This window comes from Rhinolophus sinicus, chromosome 5 (genome assembly GCF_057876585.1).
Source record: "Rhinolophus sinicus isolate RSI-liver-muscle chromosome 5, RSI-T2T, whole genome shotgun sequence".
NCBI classification, from domain to species: Eukaryota; Metazoa; Chordata; class Mammalia; order Chiroptera; family Rhinolophidae; genus Rhinolophus; species Rhinolophus sinicus.
In genome coordinates, this window is record NC_142505.1 from 33,667,304 (window position 1) to 33,693,654 (window position 26,351).

At 50.8% G+C, this 26,351-nt stretch overlaps 1 long non-coding RNA gene across 1 annotated transcript in view; it reads right to left on the minus strand.

Moving 5' to 3' along the window:
• Positions 1-5,603: 5,603 nt before the first annotated feature.
• Positions 5,604-26,351, minus strand: part of LOC109456170 (uncharacterized) — a 49,019-nt gene continuing 28,271 nt past the window's right edge. The window contains exons 6-7 of the long non-coding RNA XR_016021286.1: positions 14,934-16,188; positions 5,604-14,381 (exon numbers count right to left, since the gene is read on the minus strand). This is a non-coding gene — a long non-coding RNA (uncharacterized LOC109456170). The remainder of the gene's footprint in view (positions 14,382-14,933; positions 16,189-26,351) is intronic.

Genomic DNA, 26,351 nt, shown 5'->3' on the forward strand with positions numbered 1-26,351 from the left:
TCCTCTCAACCACAGGGTTGCCTGTTCGACTCCCGCGGGGAATGGTGGGCTGCGCTCCCTGCAACTAAGTCTGAAGGGACAACAACTTGATTTGGAAAAAAAGTCCGGGAAGTGCACTCTGTTCCCCAATACAGTCCTGTTCCCCTTCCCCAATAAAATCTTTAAAAAAAAAAAAAAAAAAAAAAAAGCTGCTCCTGCTGCCCAGTCCCTTCTAGCCCCTCCCAGCCCACTGTGAGCCCTGGATCTATGGTCCCCAACCCCACCTCCTCGGGCCCCGCCCACTTTGCTCCCTCCACCTGCATCCCCGCCCTCAAGGGCCCACTGCTTGTGGCCTCCTGAGCAGAGCTGCTCGTTCTCCAACACCCAGGACCAGGTAGTGACTGGGGCGTGGGCAGGGTGGCTGGCTGGCGGCTTTCTCCTGGGTCCCTGAGGACACGTCCAGGCCTCTGCTCCTGGAGCCCTGCCTCTTGTGAGGCTTAATATCCAGCCCAGCCCGCTCAGTCCCTCCTCATTTCTGTCATCCATCCCTCTCCAGGTCCCTGTCCCCATTCTTGAAGGCTGTGGCTGTGACCCAGAGCTTTTCCTCTGGGCCTCCACTCACACCGCATGACCACCTTCCAGTCCCCACACCCTCCACGCTCCGTCCTTGAACTCCTCCACTTTGGAGGCCTTTACCTTTCCGCCACATGTGTCACCTGCACCCACACTGGGTCACCTCCTCCAGGAGCTGCTCCACCTCTGGAACGCCCACATTCTACTCTGGCCTCACTCCAACCTTGCACTTCACAGAGACACACAGTGTTTTAATGCCTTCAATTCTCCCACCTATCTGTCCCCACCTACTTCCACTTCTGGCCTAGAACCCAGAGAACTCCGTGGAAGGGCTGTCCCTCTTTCTGACTGAGAGTGACCAACCCCCTGGGCTATTCCCTGGGTCCATCCCCTTTCGCTTTTTAGGGCAGTAACTTGCTCCTTCAAATTTCCTCCCAGTTCTCTCTCTCTCTCTCTCTCTCTCTCTCTCTCTCTCCCCCCTCTCCCCCGAACCTCTTCCTTTGGCAAATTTGCTTATGTTTCCACATCTCCACATAGTAATAACAGAGCAACCCTCCACCCCTTGGCTTCTTCTTGCCACTGTCCTGTTTTTTGTCCTCTTTTACGGCCAAGCGTCCTGAGATCGTCTGTTTTTCTCGCTTACCATTCATGGCTAAACCCACTGCAAACTGGCTTAGAGACCTCACCATCACAGGCTTGCCCTTGACAAGCTCAACAAGGGCCGTATGAACGCACCCCTGAACACCTGGGCCCTGCTCATGGCGGGCGCTCGGCCACAGCCTCGCTCATTCCCTCCTGGAACCTTTGTCCCACTAGGTCGCCACACCGCCCTCCTGCTTCTCCTGCCCCCACGCTGCCTGCTTCTCAGGCTTTCACAGCACCCACACGCCACGCACGCCCCTGAAATGCTGGCATGTAGTGCCCTGATCCTCTTCCCACTCAACACCCTGCAACCTTCGCTACCACACGCGGCTGCTTGGGACTCGCCCCATCTCTAACCCAGACCCCCTCTGACTTCCAAGCCATCCACCCAGAGGCCTCCTCACCTCTTACCTGGACAGACCACAGGTGCCTGGAGCTGAGCTGGGTGCAGCCATCTTTCTCCTCAGACCCCGTGATCCTCCGCTCACCGGTTTCCTATCAACAGCAGTTTCTAAGGCAGAAATCTCGGAGTCTTGCTCGACTTCTCTCCCACTCTTCACAGCCAAGCAGTTGCAATGGTAGCAAATAGTAGTAATGATAACGAGTATGGCACCGTTCATCCTAGACTAAGAGAACTCAGCCTCTGGATCCAGGCTCGAGTATCAGAGTGGGGGGAGGGGGTCTCACCGTCCAGACAGTGGAGATGTCCCCATCATGGGCATTACGTGACCATTTGGCCCCCTCTCTGTTCCTCATGCTACCCTCAATCCCTCTCTTCCGCTTCTGTCTTTTAAAAACTCCTCTGTCTCCCTAAAGTTCCCACTTTTCCCAGAAGTTAGCAAGTCCTACATTTTCATGCCCTTGTAAACTTCCACAGACTCTGCGTGGGGCGTGAGTCTTGGCCGTTTTCTCTTTGTACAAAAGTTTCACTATGGTGGAGGGGAGGAGGCATTTAGATTCCACTGATGGAAGAGGCAAAAAGCTGTCAGAACGTCCTGCAAGCTAGTTGCGACTTGCTTCTCCCCACTTCGGTGTATGTGAAGTCTTCAATTATAGCCTATGCAGCTCACGTGCCAATTACGTGAGAGTCAGACCCCTCGCTAGCTTAACTGATCTTACTATGCCAACAGGTCGTCTTTCCCTTCCCTGACCTTGGTACACCTTGCGACGCCCTCCTTCTTCCACCTGTGCCTAAGAGACAGTGTCCTGCATCCTATGGAAGGCTGGCCCAGGTGGTCTCTATGGGAACACAACTCAGATTCCAGTCGCCTCTGCTTCTCTGCCTTTCCCACTACCAAGGGGCTTTATCGAAAGTTGGTGAAGAGAGGGGCCACTGGGGAGTCCAGAGCCTTGGGTCACTTGATAAACTCCGGGATTTGGTGTTGTTATGTGTACAGCCTGTGTGACAGCACTGGCCTGGTGCACACTGCTATGGGGACGATGAAAGGAGATGGTCCTTGTGGAGCAGTGGTTCTCACACTAAACTGTGCATCGGAAACACAGATCGCCGGGCCCTGCCCTGGAGCTTCTGATGCAGTACGTCTGGGGTGGGGAGACTCTGCGTTTCTAAAAAGTTCCCAGGTGATGCTTGCTGGTCTGCGGACCAGGCTTTAAGAATTACTGTTTTAGAGGAAAGTGCCTCGACCTGAACCCCTCAATGAACACAGCAGGCTCCTACCAACATAGGGTACTCCCGTCTGAGCTGGAGGGACGGTTTTGGCCCTCCACTGTGGCCCAGGGACTATGGTGAGTCCCTCGACATTGGCTTGCTCATGGGCCTGGACTCACTCTTGGCTCATTTTCCAACTTATTCTTGGTCATTGTCGCTACAGCTGGAGAGCAGAAAATAGGTAATGGTCGTTAATGGTGTTCAGGCATAGATAGGTAGCAGTGATGGCCATCAGAGGATGCTCTGCCTGCTCCCAGATTAGGCTCAGACCCTACCGACTGTTGCAGTTTCTCTATGCCCCATCCATGTGTGTTGTAAAAGGACACAGCTATGCTTCCATGAAGGCCTAAACGTGTTATCAATTACATTTGGAATACTTTCTCAGTTTCCTCTAGCACCCAGCACTCACATTCGGGGCTAAGAGTCAGAAGGACTTGCCACACAGAGCAGATTCCAGCACTGGAGTAGACATGGAGTGAATGTATTTGCTGATGTAGGAACGTGAGGACAGACCCAACTCTGAGGCCAGCATCGCTCCCAGGGGTGGAGCCTCAGAGTCGCCCGGCTCCTTCCTCTCTGCCCTCTGTCTGCTTGAAGGACTAAATAAACAGCCTTTACCTTGAGCCCCCTGCCAAATGTCTGCCCAGTTTCCCACAACCGGCCAGGGCTGATAAAATCTGCACAGGAAGAAGGGGGCTCGTTCTCAGAGCGCTGGCGGGTACGCATGAATGTATGAAGCTTCTGGGGCAGGGGTTGATTTTCTTTGGATGAAGCCTAAAAGTTTTTGATATTTTCTTTGGTAACTACTGTAATAAAATGGTACTCACTTCTTTACCGAGACCCAGCTCTGATTCAATCATTCAAAACAGCCACACTTTCAGAAAGCCTGTGGACTGGTGCTGGATCATTGCTGGCTAGCAAATGATGCTCAGTAAATATTTGTCGAATGAATGAATGCATTTACTCCAGGATAATCTGTCCATTCCAGAAGATTTCATGCGCTCCTGGCTACTCTTATCTAAACTGAGCTTTTCCTGTTTCTTTTAATCCTTCCCTCGTTAGAGTTCTCAGATGGGGCATAAAACAAATCCTCTTCCATCCTGCAGCTGGCTGCCCAGGAACAATAGAGTGGTCACTCAGCAACACACAAATGAAATTCCCCAACTACAGGTTCCCTGCCCACTCATCCAACCCAGGCCTCCCCTCCACTGGCCCTACTCCAGAACGGGCCCCCAACCACCCTCTGATGGCCCCCCAACTGGATGTAAGGGCTGCTTTGTCTTCTCTGGAGATTTAATGCTCCAGGACCACAAGGGCAGGTGTCCTCTAATTACTGTGAGGCTTTCCTCCCCTTGTAGATTCCCCATCAAGCGGCACTCCCAGTTCCCAGGCCTCAGGAGATCTGGGGCCTCAAAGGAGGACTAAAGAACAAACAGGGGCAAGGGATGGGGGGCAGGGGTCAATAAAAGGCAGGTGAAAGATTTTTTTAAAGAACTGATTTGGTCGCCAATATGTAAAACAAACCTGCCTTGCAGAGCCAAGAGTTGGGAAGATCCCTCAAATGTCTGCTTCTTGTCCTGCCTTGCAGACTATCAGTACCAGATCCACACCAATGTAGGCAGAAGCCCTTCAACTAAGGAACTCACAGTCTCGCTGGGCGGCTAAAGCCATCTAAATAATGTGATGCCCTCAAACATCTGCTTCTTTTCATGCCTTGTGGCAAAGGTTAAAGAAATCAGTCTACAGTGTACCGTGGTATAATAAATGATTATTGTTGAGTTTGGTGTCACATTTTTCTAGTTTTGAATAAATATGAAAAAAATTCATAACCGATTATAAAAACGCTGACGTTCTGTACCTAAAATCATGTCAAGTACCCTCCATGGAATGTGCTCCTTTTGAGGGGCAATATTGTCCCAGGTCCCTGGCCATGGAGGGATCCCCCTGTGTTGCTCCAGCAGATGGCTGTTGTTCCCTCCGTGCAGCCAAGCAGGGCACAGCTCTTACTAGATGGGGTTGGACAGTGTAACCTATCTAGGCCACATGGCCCAAAGTCACAGTCCCACGTTTATCTCTCTGGGCTCAGATGTCAAAGTGACTTCTTGGAGCAGAGCTCCTGAGAGCAGAGCAAGCAGGAAGTCTGTTCATCTAGCCTACGGAGGCCGGGATCTGCCTGCTGCTCTCCCGTCTTGGCCCTTTGCCTGCACAAATAAAAGACAGTGCAACTCCTCTTTCCCACTGGTGTTTTCAACATCTGATCCAGCTTGTGACCTAAGATCTTTAGGGAAACCATGAGGAGAAGAAACATGAGGTTCTAACTGGTTTGTGAGCCAACTTGCCAGTGATTTCAGCCAAAGCTGATTTCAAAGGAAAGGTGATTGCCAACGCACTCAAATCTGGGGAACAGGCAGGAACCCAATCTATGACCCGCTCCCAGGGACGAACGAGATGTCAACACATCCCCAAAATGCTGCGCAGGGAAGAAGGGCAGAATTGCTACAGACGTTGTATTTTGGACCAGCCATCCCAAGGCATTTCACAAGCAGAATCAGCCTAAAATGTGACACTTTACAGGATAAATGAACAAGACTAATCTAAGTTTTCAAATAGTGAATTTTTTCAATAAATATTGATTTTGTTTGCATATCTGCCATCCACAAGTATTATTTTTTTTCAGTTACAGTTGACATTCAATATTATTTTATATTAGTTTCAGGTGTACAGCATGAAACTTCAAGGTGTTACTGAAGACTAAGAATAAAGAAATCTTATTTATTATTTAACTTACAGATGCGTATAATGGTGGTGTTAACCTGGATAATGTCACACCAATTATCCAGTTAACCTGGATGACGACGTCACCTGGATAATGTCTGCTGTTGTGTGGGAATCCCTCACGAAAATGCTCATGGCATCATCCTCGCCCATGTTCAATGTCAAGGCGGGTGCTCTTGTCACACTGTCTTCATCAGGCTTACCTCTTCCTTTCTAAAAATGTGTCCGTGAGTGTTTTGGTCCATTGGGGCTGCTATAACAAAATGCCATAGCCTACGTGGCTTGTAAACAACAGAAATTTATTTCTCAAAGTTCTGGAGTCTGAATGTCCAAGATCAAGGCACCGGCAGACTTGGTGTCTGGTGAGAGAGCCCACTTCCTGGTTCACAGACAGCATCTTCTGGCTGTGTATTCACATGGTAGAAGGGGTGAGTGAGAGCATAAGGGCATTAATTCCATTCTTGAGGACTCTACCCTCATGACCTAATCACCTCCAAAAGGCCCCTCCAAATACCATCACCTTGGGTGGGGATCAGGTTTCAACATGTGAATTCGGAGGTGGGGACACAAACATTCACTCTATAGCAATGTCCAAAGTAGAGAAAGCCAAAGAGATGGTGGAAGTATAAAGCCCAGAGCACTCTGCAGCTGATAACTACCACATAAGCCAAAGCACCTGTGATGGGCTCAGAGGCTGGGTATCAGTAAGGTGGCCAGAGACCGCGTGCTCTTCCTAGAGCCCAAGAAGAGGCCTGAGTCTGTCCTCACGTGTAGATCATTGACAAACTTCAATTCTTTACTACTAGTTGCAAGTTCCTTGCAGAGCCTCTGACATTGGCTGGCGCCCTGCTAACAGTCTGCACAGATGTCCACTAACGCCAGGCCTGACAGCTGGTTCTGGTCCGGCACGAGTCTCGGTGTTACTTTGGACAAACCACACCTCCTCTTCAATGCTGTTTTCTCAGCAGCACAAACGAGCAGGCCCAGAGAGTCTCCGTTTGGTGTGCTCTGGGAGTCACAGCTTGTCTCATCGGGTCTGCAGGGCTGGCTCATCAAGGCCATTGGTATGGACCCAAGGCCTGATCCTGAGCCAGCTGTCTCCATGAAGGATGGCCAGCTCCTGCCAACGCCCTCACGAAGGCACCTGAGCTGGCACACATTGTGCCATCCCTGCCTCTCCTTTCTTGGTGTTTAATCAAGGGAACTTGAAAGTAAAAACTACTGGAAGAAAAGTGAAACTGGCCTCTGCCCGTCCCTGGGGGAAGGGACAAAGCAGCAGCAGCGAGCACAAGTGGCAGAGGCAAAGGTCACTTTGTGTCCCTTGAAATGAAAACCCATAGAAACCTTTGGGACTTCCTCATTCCATGTCTTCCATCAGCGGTTCCTGAATGGTTCTGGTTCCTGGGATGCATCAGGCCCCATAAAGGCTGTCATTACAGCCATGTCAGCCAGGTGACCCGGGGCCTGCCCCACCCCATCCTGCATTAGGGCAAGCTGAGCCTCTGAAGGCAAAGGCCCATTTCCTCCATAGCTACCATACAGAGTTGCACACATGCGTGGGCATGCATGGCCATCTGCACACAGGCCCACACTCACACCTGTGCACATTACCCATCCTCAGGCACACACACTCAGGACACCCACCACAGCCCTCCCAGGTACAGGGCCATGCACACACTCCTCCCTACAGCCCTGCCCTCAGACACGTCCCTCCTGGCACAAGCACACACACGTCCGTGGACATGGGCACCCTGCTCTTTTGTAGGTCCTCCTGTGGCTGTCCATGCGCATGCCCAGTTCTCTCTCTGTCTCTCTCCCTCTGCCACACACACACACACACACACACACACACACACACACGCACACGCACATGCGTGGCCTCACTGCTGATGGGCGCCACAGCCCTGGGTGCTGCTATTCCTCTGGATGAGCCGGAATCTCGCTCCCTCCCTGTACTCCAGTCTCGAGACGGCCTCCACCCCCTCTCCCTCCACGAGCTAGGCAATGCCCATAACTGCATCTCACTCGGTTTGCATTGAAACAAAGGAGACTTGAGACCCAACCCTTCAAAGGCCAAGCCACCCCCTACCAGCCACTTCTCCCACATGATGGACACGGAGTGCTGGAGCTGGGCATCCTGGTCACCTGGGCTGGCTGGCAAATGGATATACAGTTCTTTGTATTTCCACGTGAGACAGGTTCTCCCAAGCTACAGGAAACACAGACACACTCAAGTTAGTTGGAGTGATGGCTGTTTATTGGAAAGGAAGAAAGGAAGGATAGACACCCAGAGAGCTATCTGGGCAGGCCCGCAGCAGTGCCCTGCAGGACTCTGGTTTGGGTTTAATACTAGGGCAGCCGTCATAACGAGGGTAGTGAGTCAATGACTGAGCCTTGCCCTGCCTGGGTCCCGGCACGATGCCCGATGCTCTGTGCTCATTACCATGTGCTGCTCATAACAGCTTAAGGAGTAGGTCCCCATCATTGTCCATTTGAGGAGGAGGATGCAGAGGATGCTGAGGCTTAGAGAGGCTTGTGACTTACCCGAAGTCCTCCAGCTAGTAAGTGTGGGGCTGGGACACCAATCCAAGCTGTCAGGAGCCCACCAATGGAAATGTAGAGCAGGAGAACCACCCAAGGTGAACCCCATCCCGTGGCCCCCAGAAGCTGGCGTCTAGAGCTCCCGCCCTGCTAGATCTGCCGTTGTCTCATGATCACTTCCCCACATCTCTCTGTCTGTCACTGTCCCCTGTTCTTGCTCTCCTCCCCTGCTTTTCGCTCTGTGTGTCTCGATTCAAAACTCCCTGTCGGAGGCCCATGGAGCAGTCGGAGTTGGCCAGTGTGCAGCCACTCTGAAAGCAAAGTGTCCACCAGACTGGACCCACGCACTGGCTCCTTTCTTTCTCCCAGCGAGCATCTGCCTTGGCGTGTGACAGATGGCTGCGGTTGGGGCAGTCAGTCACAGTTCGTCAATATAGGAGCCCCTGTGGGTGGGACAAGCACTCTTCCAACCACAGATTGTCCAGTGTGGTTTCAAATGCTGTTGTTGGAAATCTTTACTGAACATATTTTTTTGTTTTACTGGCTAGTAAGAGTAATTGGATTTTTACAAAATTAGTCAGGATTTTGTGATTCCTGGGACACCATTCTGAATTCTAACTGGATCAGGCAGCAAAAGCAGAAGGTGTGGAGAGCTAATGTGTGGTGACAACCAGGAAACTCCCTAAAAGGCTATTTAGAATACATTCCCGGTTGGTTATTTGGCTTCACTTTAATGTGAAGGAGAAGAGAATGAGAAGGAAATTCCCTGGCAGTGGGTTCCAGTGAAGTCAGGGATCCTCACGGTATTAGCTGCAGATGCAGGCAGGCCCGGGGGGCAAACAGCTTCCTTCTCCCAAGGCCTTTGAGCTTGGGCTGCCACGGGCTGTCGAGGACTCCTCAGATGTGGGGGGGACCTGGGCCAGCTCCTTACTCATCTCCCTTCCCGGGAGCCTCCCCCACTGCCAAAAGGACGGGAGATGGGGTCTTAAGGTCACTCTGCCCCATAACCCAGAAGCACGGGCTGCTAATCCACTCTTGGAACGGTCAGGAAAAGCCCATTTTAATTGGATCCTTCGCACAAATAGATTAAAGGCCACAGATCTTGCCATCTGTCTGTTGTCCAGCTTCTGTTAGAAAACATCCACATTTATGAGCAGCATGAAGGAAGGAGCCAAAGTCCAAAGCCCTTCATTAAAAATGCATGATTAAGACTGAGTCTTCACACTCGGAGCTACAGTCTGAATTCTGAACACTGGTCCAACGTAGATCTGAAATACCGCATGCGAGCAGCTACTGCGAAGCAAACGCTTTTACAGCATAGTCAGATCCTTTGGGGCTTGTCCCCACAGCTGCCCAAGGGTAGCTAACCTTGAGTCTCCGTCCACTCAGGAGGTAATTTGGAGCAAAGGCTGGAATTCAGACTCCTCCTCATGGGCCCTGGGGTGTGGCGGCACGTGCTGGGCCTGGGAGACTGCTGGCCCTGAGCTCCCCCGTTTCCTAAGTCAGGAGCGAGGCAAATGAGGAGGCTGCCTCTGACCACGGCTGCAGGGTGACAGTTACATGACAGTAGACCAACATTCTCAGTTACGTCAGGCAGGCCTAGATTTTACAGGGGAGTGTGTGTGGGTGGCCTTGTTTTGCAGAGAAAATCCTTGTTTTGTTTCTTTTTTCCCCCTTACACTGCAGAAGAAAGAAATAAGAGACTTTCTACTAAGGTTTCACAGAATTTCTACCCCAGTCCCGACTTAGAAACTCTTCCAGGAGAGTCAGTGTTCAGAGAGTTGATGTGTGGGTCTCACTGCCCTGACCTTTAGCCTGTATTGTTGATCAAAGCAGTTAAGGGGGCACGGTGGTCTGAAAGGAAGACAGGGTTGGGTGATTCTGGGGAGGCAAGCAGACCACACCGCGTCTCATGTCTAAAGACACCCAGGGCAGGAAAAGGGGGTCCGGAGATGAGCTTTCCCAGGGGATCTGATCCCTGGCAGGAGAAGCTAGGACGTCCCCAAGAGCCCCAAGCTCTCCCAGGGATGATCTGAGCCGCTATGGCTCAAAGGCAATCACTTGACGCAAACAGATTTCCCATCCCCGAAAGCCCAGCGTGCCCAGACAGAACCTCCAAAGCACGTGGAAGGAAGAGGGGTTTGGCACAGGGCCCTGGGTGTTTGATCAGCCCTTTCCAGAGAATACAGACTTCGTCTCTCCTCTGACTGCCAAAGGGAAAAAGGCCAGCAGAGCTGCATTTTCTGTCTCAATCAATGTGACCAAGACCCTTCTAGAAACCGCCTCCTCATGGAACCTCAAAAAGCACGTTTCTGAAGGTCTTTACCCAGAGATGGCCCCCAAGGTGCCATCAGGGCTCCCACTTGAGCTACTGTCAGGCTGAGAGACCTAACCAAACATCTCCATGACCCAGGGAGTTAGGGGCGTGTGGCAGGGCTTTGGGGAACTGATGCTTGGGGCAAGTGCATGGGGGGAGGGGCGCGGGTTCTGAGTGGGAGGAGCACAGCAGCTTGGTTTTCTGGGCTTGCTAACATTCACTGAATGTCATCTAGACTTACCGCCTTAGCTGCTGTAAAAATGTACCATAGGCTGGGCTTAGACAACAGAAACTGATTTTCTTACAGTTCTGGAGGCTGCTCGTTCCACTTGAGAACAAGGTCTCCACAGGGTTAGTTTCTTCTGAGGCTTCTCTCCTTGACTTACAGATGGCCATCCTCTCCCTGAGTCTGTGAAGCGTCTTCCCTCTGTGTGTGTCTCTGCACAAACTTCCTCGTCCTATAAGGCACCAGCCAGATGAGATTACAGCCCACCTGAACAATGTCAGGCTGATTTAATTACCTCTTTAAAGAAGCTGCCTCCAAGTAGGGTCATATTCTGTGGTATACTGGGGGTCAGGACTTCAACAGATGAATTTTGGGGGCCACAATTCAGCCCATAACACCTGCGTGAAGCAGAAAGCATCTTATAGCCCTGATGTGAACTGAGGCCAGCCCACCCATAAAAGCAACCCCACGTAGCCCACAAGCATTTCCATCACTCTAACCCCCAGAGAAGGTATTCTTGTTCCATTTTATAGATGAGAAAACAGAGGCCTAAAAGGTGAAGTCGGTCACCCCGAGTCCCCTGCTAGCGAGCTGGGCTGAGACAGGGCCTCCTCACTTCTCTGCAATGTTTTTTCAAACTCACTGTGTTTGGAACCAGACTTTTCCTTCCAAGGAGGGAAGAATATACGCAAGTCGAGTTTGCAGCCCCTCACTGTACTTGTCCTTTGCTCGAGTTGTGTCTCATAACATTTATTTGCTACATAAAGTCACTTCTCCCTGCAGTTGACTTCCATATGGCTGCTGTGGGCCAGGCACTCTGCCCACATGTATATTATATATATCATGTATATTATATCTCAAAATAAATCCTACTTTGTAGATGAGGAAATGGAGGCTTTAAGAGGGAATATTATGCAGCTGTCAGTGCTTGAAGAGTTCACTGAACCCAGATAAGGGGACTTCAGAAGCCCATGTTCTCTCCAGGGTAGTGATTTACTCGCCAAGTACTGATTAAGGACCTGCTCTATGCAGGTGGTGTTCGAGGTGCTGGTCTAGATGTTGGGATTCTTCACGTTACAAAACAAGCCCTGATCCCTGGCCTTATGGAGCTTCTAGTCTTCCAGAGGGAAACAAACAATATGTATAATAAATAAGTAATATTATACCCTAGAAAGTGGCAAGTGCTGTAGAATAAAGAAGTGGTGCAGTACAGGGGTAATCAGGCATATTGGGCTTGAAGAGAGGGCAGGCTGCAATATTAAATAGGATGTTGAGGGAAGGCGTCATGGAGAAGGTGACAAACGAAGACTCAAAGAATGAAGAAATTAAACCAGTGGACATCTGGAGAAAAGTATTCCAGACAGAGAGAACAAGTGCAAAGGTCCTGGGGCAGGAGTGTCTGGGGTACTGTAGGAACAGCAAGGGGGCCATGTGGCGGGGGCGGGGTGAAAAGGAGATTGCAGGAGATAAAATCAGAACAGAGCAGGGACTGGCTGGCATCGGGCTCACAGACCACTGCCAGGACGTGGGCTTTCCTCCCACAAATGGGACCACTGGAGGGCTCTGAGCAGAGGCAGGGTGGGGCACGATCTGACTCACATTCTGATGAGATTACTCTAGCTGATGTGTTGTGAACAGATGGAAAGGGAAACAGAGAGGAAGCAGAGACACCAGTTAAGAGGTTTTTGAAGTAATCCAGACAGTGGCTTGCAGAGGGTGGTCCTGGTACTAAAATTCACCAGCAGCGGAATCTGATAAGGCAAGGCCAGGTCATTCTCTGAACCCTTTAGAACGGAAGCACACCGGGGCACGTGACACTGTACAGCCTTCCACCCCTGGGGAAGGGGGCACTCATGAATGGATGCAGTGCTCTCTGAGGCCCCAGAGGCAGAGCCCGTGGTCACAGGGAGAACCAGTTTAGAAAGGCCCAGTGACCCAGGGATGAGTTTCATGTCTTCTGACCCTCAGGAGTGGAGGTTGTGGATGAGCACTGGATTAGGAGTCCAGCAACCTACATTTCTCCTTTTTTCTTTTTATTAAGATATAATTGACATAGAACATTAGTTTCAGGTGTACAATATAATGATTCAATAATTGTAAATATTGAAAGTGGTCACAACAATAAGTGTAGTTAACAGCACCCAGCATTTCGGTATCAATTCTGCCAGTTTCTAGTTCAGCGTACTTCAAAAGTGACCTCTGTGGGCCTTAGTAGTTTCCCCATCTACAAATGCAGGTGTTGGTTAAAATAGCTGTATTTCTCTACAGCTCTCTGGAGCTTTTCTGGGCCTGAAGAGGAGTCCAGACCATCGCAGAGTCATAGATTTACCCACTTCTTCCTTTTCCTATGTAAGTTGGACCTATTTCCCAGCATCCAGCTCTCCCCAACTAATCTTTTAACTTTGTCTGAGCCACTTGTGTGGGGAAGGATGGTGAACTGAACTGGGATCAGAGAAGTGCTGAGACAAACCTGGGTCATACAGCTTCGCTGCCCTCTTCTCCCAGGATGAGTGCTGCCTCTTAAGGGAGATGTGAGAGGTGGCTGTGGTGGGCAGGAGATTAGACGGTCCCCGCTGGAAGGTCCCTTAGAGACCCTCATTTTACAAATAGGGAAGTTGAGGCTAAGAATGGGGAATGTACTTGTCCAGGGTCTCACATTGGTTACTGGAAACATCTGTTGTTCTCTTTTTAATAAACAACAAACAGCTGTATTAAGGTATAATTGTTATACGTTAAACTGCACATCAAGTGTACAATTTGATGAGTTTTGACATAAATATACACCCATTAAGCCATCTCCTCAATCAAAATAATTAACATTTCCTGTGCCTCCAGAAGTTTCCTGGTGTCCCTTGGTCGTCTTTGCCTCACCCGCCACTCCAGGCATCCACAGGTCTGCTTTCCGTCACTATTGATTAGCTTCTGCACATATTTTAAGGCAGAGCTGACAGGACCAGTTGACAGATTGGGTGTGGGCTGTGAGAGAAGGAGAGGGGTGACACCACGATTTTGGCCCGAGGCCTGGAAGGCTGCAGTTGCCATCATTTGTGATAAGGGTGGAGCACAACTGGGGGAAATTCCAGAGCTCATCTTTGGACGTGTGTACAAGCTGTCAAGTAGTCCCCATGTGGGAAGGAATTGGTGGCAGTTGGCTATAGGAGTCTGGACTGGAGACATGCAGAGAAGGACTGAAAACCAGGGGTGGCCAGGTCTCCAAGGAGCAAGTGGAGGTGATGACCCAGCCCTGGTTCTCCAACACTAAGAGGTCATTAGGGTCGGCTCTCTAGAAAATGCACCCTCGTTCCCTAGTCTGCTCCCCTTTAGGAATCAGGCCTCCCCGAGCCTTGAAAACAGCCCGCTGAGGTCAGAGCTGTACCGTTCCACCTACGTTTGCCCAGTGGCTGCACCGTGCCTGGCCCCTGGTGGGAGCTTGGTACATGCTTGTTGAACCATGAGGCTGGGAAGGGCAAGAAAAACTCTCCCCACCTCTGCCACGTTCACAGGAACCTGCTTCTGCTTTCTTCCCAGAGCCATGATTCATAGCAGGAAGGTTTGCTATCCTTTACCATCAGCTGGAGGGCAATTACCCAAATAGTGATGACTGCTTCCCACAGGTCAAAGGATTCCCTTCCCCTGACCCACACCTCTGGCCTGTAATTCTGCAGAGAAGAAGAAAAAAGCAAAATGACATTCCATTCACCTTTCAAAAACATTCCTTCAGCTGACCTCCCAATATCCCCATCAGTTAGGCCTTACTGCCCTCACTTTACAGGTGAGGGAAGTGGGGCTCCAGAGAGAAGGTGAGGAGATCTGAGCCAAATGCTACCTGAATCCACTGCTGCCTCCCCACAAGAAGGAAATTCTATTGTCAGGGGCAGTGGGGAGGTGGAGAGACCCTTGGTGAAGCTGCACAAAGCCTTGAGGGAATTTGCTTTTGGCCGTCCCCTGCTGGGCACTGTCCCCTCCACAGGTCTCTCATCTCCCAGCAAACATAAGACATTTTGTCCTACTTGAACTAGCCGGCCCTCTGATCTTGCGTAGCACCACCCTCGGCACCCCATCCTGGCCTGCCCTCTCAGCACGGCCCCCTGCCCTGCCCTGTCCCAGATGACCGTCTCTGGATCACGCATGCCTCCTCCCATGCCAGGTATGTGCAGGGCCTCACTGTACTTCCTCTGGAAACCCCAATCCCGCTGGAGCATTCAACTTACCGCAGCAGGCACTCGTCTAGCCTTCCTGTGGCTGGAGAAGGGAGGCCAATGGATCAACCTCAGGCCATTAACCATAGCCATGAGGAGCAGGCTGGAGGAAAAGGCCAGGGTGTGTGAGAGAGGGACCAACCAGCCCGGGTCCACAAAAGCATCCCAGGGAAGTGAGGGGAGATCTGGCGCTGAAGGATGAGCAGGAATTGGCAAGAGAAAAACGCGAGGAGAGTGGGGCAGAGGCTATAAGGGACAGAGAAGGCCTGTGTGCCTCAAGGGGAGATGTGGAAGCCAGACTCGGGATGTCCGGAGAGGGGGCAGGACTAAGAGCTGTGTGTCTTGGCCACCAGCAGAGAAACAGGCCCTTTCCCCGGCCAGCTCAATGGCGGGGGCCCAGGCCCCAGGAGTGGGCAGTGGTCTGGGACCACGCAGCCCCCTTGGTGAGGGAGCTCCCAGGTCAGTTCCCACTCAGCAGAGGCCGAGCAGCTCCAAGAGCTTTGTCTGGCGTAGAGGAGGCTGCTGGTCCCCACGCCCTGTCCACTGACGACTCCCAGTGGAGCCCAGGAGGAGGCCCAGGCCTTCCGTCTGCTGTGAGGCGGAAAGGCCGGCCCTGGAATGTGCTGACCTCTGCCTCCTGCGAGGCCCAGGAGCTAATACGCATTCTTTCCAGCACCAAAGCCCTGCTGAAGGCAACGGTGGGCGCGGCCCAGCGCTGGGAAGGCCACACAGGAGTGTCCACTTCCCTTAGGATGGTTCCCAGAACGGCTTCGGTTCTCCCCTGAACCACCTTTATCCTCCCCAGCATCCTTCCCTAATGAGGAGAGGAAGGGCCCTGAGGCCAGGGTCAGCACACGCTGTCATTGGGGAAGTGCTAGCCCAGTGCTTCCTGGGCAGGTACCTGCGAAAGCCCTTGAAGCTGAGGACCCTGGAGCGCCTTTCAGGAAATTTCACAGTTGGTTTTGGAAACCGCTCCAGTGCAAAGGAGCAGAGCACATGTGGCCTGCCATTAGAAGGAAGTCGCGCTGCTGGAAGGGGCGGGGGCTGTGAGGAAAGCTGCAAAGCAGGGCCTGAGTGTGGGGAGGGCACTGACCTCAGAGGGCGCCCACCCTCAAGCACCACACTTGCCCTCTCCAAGCCTCAGTGGCCTCGTCTGTACAATGGAAGCCACAGCTGCTCTGCCAACTCCCAGGGAGAGGTTTGAGGTTGCAGGAAGCTGTAAGGTGCTTTGCAAATGTGAGGCGAGACTCATCACTCTCCAGTCATCCTGGGGGAGAGACAGTGAGGTAAGCCAGTGACAGCCTTCAATGTGAAGCAGAGAAGTTGCTAAGCTGGGGTTATCTGCTTTCGGAGGGCACAGCGGGACCGACAGCATGAGGTGTCAGGCAAGGTCTGAAGACTTTCTCTGCATCCTTGATTGACTGAGCTCTGAACTCCCATCAGACCAAGACTTGGGCTTGCACTAGTTCTTAATTGGTGTCCTCTGAGAAACTTCCATGGGACCAGAGAATGCACATGCATATTCTGGGAGTTCAGAGACTCCCCAGGGTGGGGAGTGCACAAGGATGTGGCTTCAGGACGCTGGAGGTGGGCATGTGGGAGTTAGGGTTAGGCTGGGAGTTAGAATGGGGCAGGGCCCCTCCCAGGCAGCTCCCACAGTCCCCTGCATGCCGTTTTGTGTGCCTCTGAGAAGTCTTCCCGAGGTCAGTGAGTTCCCAGGGCGTGGACCACACTTCATTCCTCTTAGAACCCACAGAGGAGGGCCTCTGCAAGTCTGCTGGGAAAATGAACAGAACCAACTCTTGGTAAACTCTCAGCTCGTCTCCTCTACCTTTGTCTCAGCACCTAGCACAGCACCTGCACACAGGCGGTGCTCAGTACATGTCTGGCAACTGACTACTGGCTCCCCAAATCGACCCTCCCCTGCAGTCAATGTGGCCTATTTGATCTTTCCCAATCATTCCTCTCTTCCAGCCTCCCAGCCCTTGTTTTTTCTGTAGGGGAGTCTTCCTAGGCTCCTCGTCGCCAGCTGACATTTCAAGCTTTCTTCATGGACCTCCTTTCCTGGGACGTCTTCTCTGACTGGCCTGACCCCAACATAGCACCACCGCCATCACAGACCTCCAAGGACTTTCCTTGGTCCCACACAAGACTGACTGATGCTCAACCCTCACGCGCATACCCTGACCCCCAACCCATTCCCCAGCCCATACCCTGATCCCAACGCCTCATATAGTGTCTGTCCAGATATGCAGTAGTCAGCAGTTTACAAAGACGTGAAGACACACATATGTGCTCTCGTGGTCGCGCCAGGACACACACACACTCACATGTGCACACATGGCCACACTCACACACTCATTCTCAGGAGACACCAGCGTTGCTGGTAAAACTGAGAGGCTCTGGACAAGTCCCCTTCCTGCATCAGAGAGCAGGTGGTGGTTTTAGAAAGCACAGAGCTGATGGTTGGGACGCCTGGGCAGTGACCTTAGGAAAGTCACCCCATTGCGTTTCACAGTCCCTGTCTATGAAATGAGGATTTGGACCACATTATTGCAAGGTCTCACTTGGCACCAAAATCTGACACGTGGAAAGTGGTCAATGACATCACAAAAACGAGATCCCTCAAAGTGATTGTGGTGAAGGAGGATAGAAAGGTGTTTGGGGGGTGGGAGGGGATCCCTGAACTCTAGGCTCAAGAGGGCGTGTCCAGCTCCCCCTCCGAGTAGTGCCCCAGGAGCTCAGGGCAAAGCCGGTGGCTAGTCGTCAGTGCCCTGGTCAGGCCTCTGCCATGTTTTGCTGTGTCTATTACCAATCCCCATGGGTGTGGTGAGTGTTGGCCTGTAGCCAGCTGCCCCACCGCACTTGACGCACATTTCCCAGGAGCAAACCCCGGAATAGGCTCCCAATTTCAGAGAAAGGAGAACAAATTGATTCCAGTGAAGAACTACGTTTTTCTGGAACATTAAAGCCAGCTGTTGTTTCTGCAGCCTGTGGGTCCCCCACCCTATCATCCCCAGGGTACCCGGCAGCCCCCACTCTTGGGAGCTGGGAAAGATGCTCTCTGCCATCCTTTCATCCCACCACCACCACCCTCGCAGTCCCAACCAGCAGCACTTCCACTGGGATTCTCCACCTTGGACTTGCTCCGGGGAATTTCTAGAAGCATCAGATGGTGCAAACAGACTGTTTTCATTATGATTATTCTGGGTTTAACCTCCTGGCCTGTGTCACAAAGATTGTGGAGTTCTTTCTTAGAATTGCATGGGACAAGAGGCCCCTCTTTTCCTTCTGTTCACCCCCTGAGTCAGTCTTATTTTTCTTCTTTCTTATTCTGGATCCTCTCAAGAGGCCCTGTGTCCTCTGTGTGCCCTCCCTGCCTCCTCCGGGCTTTGTCTGATGAAGCTTGGAGTGTCTGGGGCAGCAGATAGGCACCACGACCCTGCCCTCCTGCTTGGCCAGCACTGCGATCAATTCCTGGCCTTGCTACAGCCGCTTCCCAACATGAAACCACCATCGCTGAACCTGCCTCTCAAAGGGCTTAGGGGGCCTGCCAACATTTGGTTTGAATGTTTTTAATATGAAGATTTTCCTGCCCTTCAAAATTGTAATAAAAACAACACACCCACACATATGTGTTGCATACAAATTTAGTACACTGAAAACTGCCAGCACGTTAGCATGGGCCGCTGCATTACCTTGCTTTTTGTGCAGAACTTAGATTGAAACTTCTATGCAATTAAAGGCAGTCCTAGGAGCGTCAAGAGAGCTGATTAAAAACAAAAACAAAACAAAGAAACAAAAACCTATTCTTGCCAACTGCAAGTACGTCTCCATGTGAAATAGGATTTTCTTGATATTGCACAATCAAAATAGATGGCAGTGGTTCTCAACTGGGGCGATTCTGTCCCCCAAAGGACACCTGACAATGTCTGGAGACATTTCTAATTTTCTCTACTGAGTGGAATGTTACTAATTGCATCTAGTAGGTAGAGACGACGGAGGCTGCTAAACATCCTACAATACACAGGGCAGGCCCCAAATGTTACTAGTGCCAAAGTTGAGAAACCCTGATATATGGGAAGGTCTTGGATGCCGAGGTCAACATAAGACTGATTGATTTCCCTAACCCTAGATTTCAAATGGTTATATTGATCAAAACTGCCTTATGTTCTCATCAATTGGCTTAATAAGTAAACACCACAAATAGGAATGCATCAAATAGTTATGCTTAATAAAACACTGTTTACGTGAGGTCCCAGATTCTTTAAAAATAAAAATCTGCATCTAAGAAAGTCTGTGCTCAGCTGGCCTGGTTGCTGCTCACAGTGCTTTGACAGCCGGACTCTCCAGCTCCTGTCTGTCCCACTCAGCCACCCTCCTGGCTGCAGGAGAGACACAGCTCCCTCAGGGTGAGCCTTCCCCATGTCTGGAAGAATGGGGCTTATCGAGCCAGTAGGAAGTGAGTTCCATGGGACAGGGGTTTGGTCTGCTTTGTGCCTGGTACAAAGTATGTGCTCATTAAATATTCACTGAATGAAAGTGAGACTTATTCCCAATATCATCTAGGGCCTGAGGTTCTCTCGGACCCCTTTGGAGGGCAGGAAGGTGGGTTGGGCTGTCCTGGGAGCCCCTGCCCTGGGAGCCCCTGCCCTGAGCAGCCCTGCCACTCTTGGCCCAGTCGGTCACCTCACACCTGAGAAAGTCTTGAACACCTGTTCACAGGAAATTGGCTCTTTCAAAGGAGCCTGTGGGTATCAAGGTCTCTGGTTGGGGAGTGTCAGTCTGGACACCACCCAGAGTAGTGAAGTCCATCATCCATCTTCAAAGGCCCCTCCCAGCCTTCCATGCACTCCTCCAAGAGTCTCATCAGGTGGACTGATACTCAGAAGCATGTTTATCTGTTTCTCCTAACACCAGGAATATTTCCAACGTGCTGTCCCTTCCCGGGGCACAGGACAAGACCCAGGTGCGTCACTGACACCCACTGTGCCTCACCTGGGTGACCCAGGGCAGGGCTGCCATGCTGAGTGTAGCAGCCTTCACTTCCCCACCCTCAGTGATGCATGTTCTTTGTTCACTTGAGTCTCAGCAGCCCCACACAGTGTGCCAGGCCCCTGCTAGGCCCATGAACACCACGGGCAACAGCACTTACTGTTCGCCCCCATTCCAGTTCACAGTGAACCATGGTAGGGAGAGTTTTGTAAGGTCTATGCCCCAAAAGGCAGGTGTCTCAGCCCAGTAATGTTAGCATCGCAGCAGAAGTCGCTTCTTCACACTTTCCCACGGAGGGAACATTATAGAGCAATGACTGGGCCAGGGGCATTGGTCAGGCGGTGAGGTCAGCACATGGGCTTTGCTCTGCCGGGCCATGAGCTCCTGGAGTGCAGGGACTGTCTCATCCATCACTGAACCCCCAGAGCTGACTTGCATGTGTTTGCAAGCCCTCTGTGCTGTGGTGCGAGGGTGGCCAATGCCCCACTCACTGTGTGCTGGCATCCCCTGCTCTGGGCAAGGGCAGAAATCACATGAAGTCTCTCCCGCTGGCCCACACGGGCTTCCACGCTGGCCCCACCATTCCCAGACGGTGTGACCTCTGGCACAGGGCCTAATCCAGCCAAGCCTAGATTTCCTCAGCTGTAAGTGGGCAACAATAACGTCACCTACCTCATCTGGCAGTAGGAAGAATTAGATGGTATAATCCATGCCAAGTGCTTAGGACAGAGTCAGGCACACAGTAAGCCCCGATAAATGGCAGCCACCACCATCATGATATTCCTGCAGAGTCCAGAGTCTGCAGATCGGAACTGGCCACAGGAGGACACCTACTTGCCTTCCGATTACGGGGTCCTCGTCTTCCTTCCTCATCCAGAGCCCTGACATGGCTTCTTAAAGGAGATGGAAGCACCCCACCATGCAGTGGTCAGCCTCTTGGGGAGCACGGCTCAGTGGCCAGAACAAAGCCTTACACGACCATGTCCAGAGACTCAGACACTTGAGGATCTGCCTGCTCCCCAAACTTACAGAGGCAGATACCCGCAGAGGCCCTCCCACTTCCTCACTGAAAGCCAGACTCCTGCCTGGGAGCACGAAGGAGGTCTAGGCTCAGCCCTGACCTCTGACTTCAAGGGAGGAGCCTCTCCTTGCAGAAGCTATTCAACTTGCAGAGACCTTGCGGAAAGGGAGAGGGGAGGTCTCAGCCAGGACATCCAAGGGGAAAGGGCACTGTTTACATTTCAGTGGGCTCTATTGTTTCAAAGGATACAGTGCAGACACTTCCCACAACAATGGTGGGATGTCAGAGTTCCTAACATCTTGCCGTTGAGGCTGGCGGGCTGGGCTCTTTGTTTACAACGTAAGTGATCACTGACCAAAGTAGCCATTTGCAGAGTCTAAAAACTACCTCCCAGTATCAAATTTGAGAATTTGGGTCTAACTATGACAACTGAGTTTACTTGCTACAGATGATGTTCCTGAAAAGACTGGAACAGGCCTCGTCAAGTGTGACAAGAGCAGCCCCACGAGCACCCTATACTATCCGGAGCCTCACACAGCAGCCTCACTGCACTGTGGGTCCCAGATGGGAGCAAGACCTTGGGTTTTCCTCAAGCCTGTGTCTCTAACCACCACCAAGTTATGGGTGTTAACCTAGGGTCTGTCCTTGACACCTCAGGACCTGCTACTCCCACAGCCTTCCCCGTCTTTACCTTCCAGGTAGGTGCTCAAGTCAAAAATCTTGGGGTTCTACTGGGTGCCTTTCTTCCTCTCACAGCCCTACCTCATCCATTAATACCTCCTGCAGGCTCTTCCTTCAGTATCTACCCAGAATCAGACCACCTACCATCACCTCCCTGGGCTCCACCCTGACCCAAGCACCATCTTCTCCTACCTGGGTCATTGCCATGGCCTCCTCACTGGTCTCCCAGATTCTGCCTTCACTCCTCTACAATCTGTTCTCTACACAGCAACAGAACAATCATTTAAAAATGTAAGTCTGATGTCACTCTTCTAGAATGTTCCAGAGTTCAGAGGACCCTTCCCAGCTCATACGGAGTAAAATCCAAAGTCCTTTCTGGCCTGTACAATCTGCCGCCCGCTCCACCCCACCCTCAGCACCCTTACCTTGGACCTCATCTCTTACCACTGTCCCCTTGCTCACCCCCTCCAAGCACATTGGGTCCTTGCGCTCCCCCGAAGGCTCTCAGCTTAGCACAGCTGCTCCCTCTGCCCCCAGGCTCTGCTCCCACACAGTCTTCCTCACTTACTTCGGTCCCTGCTCAGGGACCCCCATCGGAGAGGCCTTCCCTGGCCACCCTGACAAATTGCCCGTGTCCACCCCACTGCACACGCTAGGCTCCTCTATTTGCTTCACAGCATGGCTGACACATTAGCTATCTGTTTATTGCTCGTTTGTTTATTGTTGATGCCCCTCCCTAGCATATCAGTTCCCCAGGCCTAGACATGGTGTTGTCCACAGCTCTAGCCCCAGTGCCCAGCAGTATCGGGCAGGAGCTCAATTAATATTTGTTGCACAAGTGATGATTAAATGAGGGAACGCCAAGAGGGCAGCTCCAGACAACCATGATTTCTCTCCGCTGCTCAGAGCTGACAGGGTCGAGCCAGCACCTGTGCGTGACAGGGAGGAGAAAGAGCCCACATGTGTGGTGGGGACTTGTGGGCCAATCTTATGTCTGTCTCCAGCTCCCTCTTCCTCAGGAGTTTAGAGAGATTAGCCAGGAGATAGCAAGAAAAAAGAAATTACCTGCTGCGGTTTCCCAGGGGCTCACCATGGAGAGACCCCAGATCTACAGATGAGGCCACAGGCTTGTGCTCGCCCTCTGATTCCAGGTGCCGTGGGAGCCATCAGGCATGGGTGGGGCCCTGGTCCACACGTATAACGCTGTGTCACTGGTGTCGATGTTAGGATTGGGATTAGGGTAAGGGTGGGGTCACTGTTTGCAGTCCTGTGTGAGACGGAGGAATGCCTTCAGTGGCCTTTGGCTGGTCGAGCTGGTCAGGGAAACCTTTGAGAGGAGGGCCAACTTCAACAAGTGAGGATGAACTTGGGAGGATTTTCCAGGGAGGAGAAACAAACTACAACAAAAAACAAGAAACTTGTTTGCTGAGCAAAGGCTGGGAAGCTGGGGGAACATTGCCTAGATCGGCTCATGTGTAGGATTCACGCTGGGGACCAGGAAGAGATTATCAGATGCTTCGTGAGCTCCGACTGTCTGTCTGCCAGGCCCTGTGCTCTGTGCTAGAAGACGAAGGAGGCCTGGCACACCCTGCACAGTGGGGGTCAGAAATACGTGTGCAGCCAGTGTCACACACACGTTCATGCACATACACACATGCACTCTTATACACACACGCAGAGATGTATGTGAATGAGGTAGCTCAGTGGCCTTTGAAACTGTTTATCCCAACAGAAAGCAAGCAGTGGTTCTAGAAGGTCCACAGGCAGCTCACAGGCCACACCAGCCCTTGTACTGCAGGCCCCTGGAGGCCAGCCTTCCACCTTGAAACAAATCCTAAGGGCGTCCTTGTTCCTTCCAACAAAACACCCAACTACTTCCTCCCATCAGAAACAGAGATTCTTTTTTTTTTAAATTAAATTTATTGGGGTGACAATTGTTAGTAAAATTACATAGATTTCAGGTGTACAATTCTGTATTACATCATCTATAAATCCCATTGTGTGTTCACCACCCAGAGTCAATTCTCCTTCCATCACCATATATTCAATCCCCCTTACCCTCATCTCCCACCCCCCACCCCCACCCCCCTTACCCTCTGGCAACCACTAAACTATTGTCTGTGTCTATGACAGAAACACTGAGATTCTAAGATATATTGTCAGTGGGAACAGTGTGTACGCAGGTGAATTCCATTTGTGATGCTATTAGGTTGGTGCAAAAGTAATTGTGGTTTAAAAAGTTGAACATAATTGCAAAAGCCGCAACTACTTTTGCACCAACCTAATAAAAGTAGCCACAATAATGGATGTGTAGGTTCCCTTTGGAAGGAAACAAAGATGCTGGCAGCATGGAGTGGGGGACAGGAGTGGCATAGAGACTTCATTCTACTGTGTTTTATTACACATTTTGAATTTGCTATCAAGTTTATGTACTACTTAATCTAAATAAAAAATTAATTAAAAAAAATTTTTTTTTAATTTCCAGGCTGGGAGGAGTTGCTCACAAGCAAGTCCCTAAGCATCGTGGCCGCCCATAGACATTCTTCACTATCAGAGGTGCCCAAATACTGTGGCCCCAGCCCCACTACGGGCTCCGTCTGGAAGGCACCTGGGAACCCTGGGAGGTTGGGGCCTGGAGAGCCAGGCTGAATCTGAGGCACTCCCAGCGCTGCAGCTGGAGTGAGCTGAAGTCCAGATGTTTGCTCAGCCCTCATGTGACTATTGGGGAATTGAGGTCCCAGGAGAAGACAACCCATTGACCAATCTGGTACCCACCTCCGTGGTATCAGAGTGATATGGGAAGGTCCTGGTCTGGGAGTGGGCACCCTTCCCAGGCCTGAGGTCACCCTTACCAGGGCTACCCACAGGGGTGAAGTTTCATTCACTGCGTGGTGTTAGGTACCAGGCCACCACAAGTGGCCAAACATTCCCCCACAGGGATGATGGACCACAATGCACTTGAAACTCAGGGGAGAAATAGCATGGTTAATGGTTAGATCAAAGGAAGCATGGGAGTGAATAACCTGCTGCAGGCAACTGCATGCATTTGCCATGGACAGAGCATCCTGGGAGAAAGGAGTCCCAGGTCTTGAAGAACCATTAGGCTATGCTGCACAGCAAGTTACAGTTTCAGAGGCAATGCACAAGATTTGCTTGTATGACTCATATTAAAAGCCCACAGGGGCTAAAACCCCTGAGTGCCTGGAATGCCACGCCCTGAGACTGTTCCTTGGCCTTCAGCCGAATAAGAGCTGAAGGCAGACTGTGCTCCTGGAGAAGCTTAGTAGCCCGAGAACGTCGGAGGTGGGTCAGTGGATCCTAGCACATTCCTGAACTTTCTAGCCGAGCGGCCTCCTTCTTGGCAATCTTGAGGCACCCAGCAGTATGAAAGAACATTTTTATTTCATTAAAATGTTGAAATAATTGATGCTAAGTGACACAAATCGGGCATGAAAATTCCTGCTGTGAGTCCGCAATATCAGGCTGCCAAATACCAATGTTCTCATTTGGTTGGTCAATATTAAACAATGACTTACACCAGTGAATAGGGATGACTAAATATGTGTGCTTTTTATTATATTAAAATCCATATTTGACTTAGACACAACAGTTTAGTGGTTACCAGAGGGCTAGGGGAGAGGGAGGAGGGTAGAAGAGGGTAAGGAGGTCAAATACCAGGGTTACCGGAAAAATGTACACGTTTTAAAAAAAATTAAAGTTTATTAGGGTGACAATTGTTAGTAAAGTTACATAGATTTCAGGTGTACAATTCTGTAATACATTATCTTTATCTCACATTGTGTGTTCACCACCCAGAGTCAGTTCTCTTTCACCATATATTAGACCCCGTTTACCTCTTCTAGAGCCCCCTTACCCTCTGGTAACCCCTAAGCTATTGTCTATGTCTACGAGTTTTTGTTCCTTCATTTGTTTGTCTTGTTCTTTTGTTGTTTTCAGTTTTACATACGACATATCAGTGCAATCATATGGTTCTCTACTTTTTCTGACTTATTTCGCTTAGCATTATAATCATGAGATCCATCCATGTTGTCACAAATGCTACTATTTCATCTTTTTTTTACTGCTGAATAGTATTCCATTGTGTATATATACCACAACTTCTTTATCCATTCATCTATCAAAGGACATTTTGGTTGTTTCCATGTCTTGGCCACCGCAAATAAAGCTGCAATGAACATTGGAGCACACATGTCTTTATGGATAAATGTTTTCAGATTTTTTGGGTAGATACCCAGAAGAGGGATTGCTGGGTCATATGGTAATTCTATTCTTAATTTTTTGAGGAACCTCCACACTGCCTTCCATAATGGCTGCACCAGTCTGCATTCCCACCAACAGTGTATGAGGGTTCCCTTTTTCTCCACAGCCTCTCCAACACTTGTTACTATTTGTCTTGTTGATGATAGCCATTCTGACTGGGGTGAGGTGATATTTCATTGTGGTTTTTATTTGCATTTCTCTGATTATTAGTGATTTTGAGCGTTTTTTCATATGTCTATTTGCCATTTGTATGTCCTCTTTGGAGGAACATCTCTTCAGGTCCTCTGCCCATTTTTCAATTGGGTTGTTTTTTGTTGTTGAGTTCATGAGTTCCTTGTATGTTTTGGACATTAGCCCCTTATCAGAGGCGTTGTTTGCAAAAATCTTCTCCCATTCACTTGGTTGCCTCTTTAGTTTATTGATGGTTTCTTTTGCTGTGCAGAAGCTTGTAA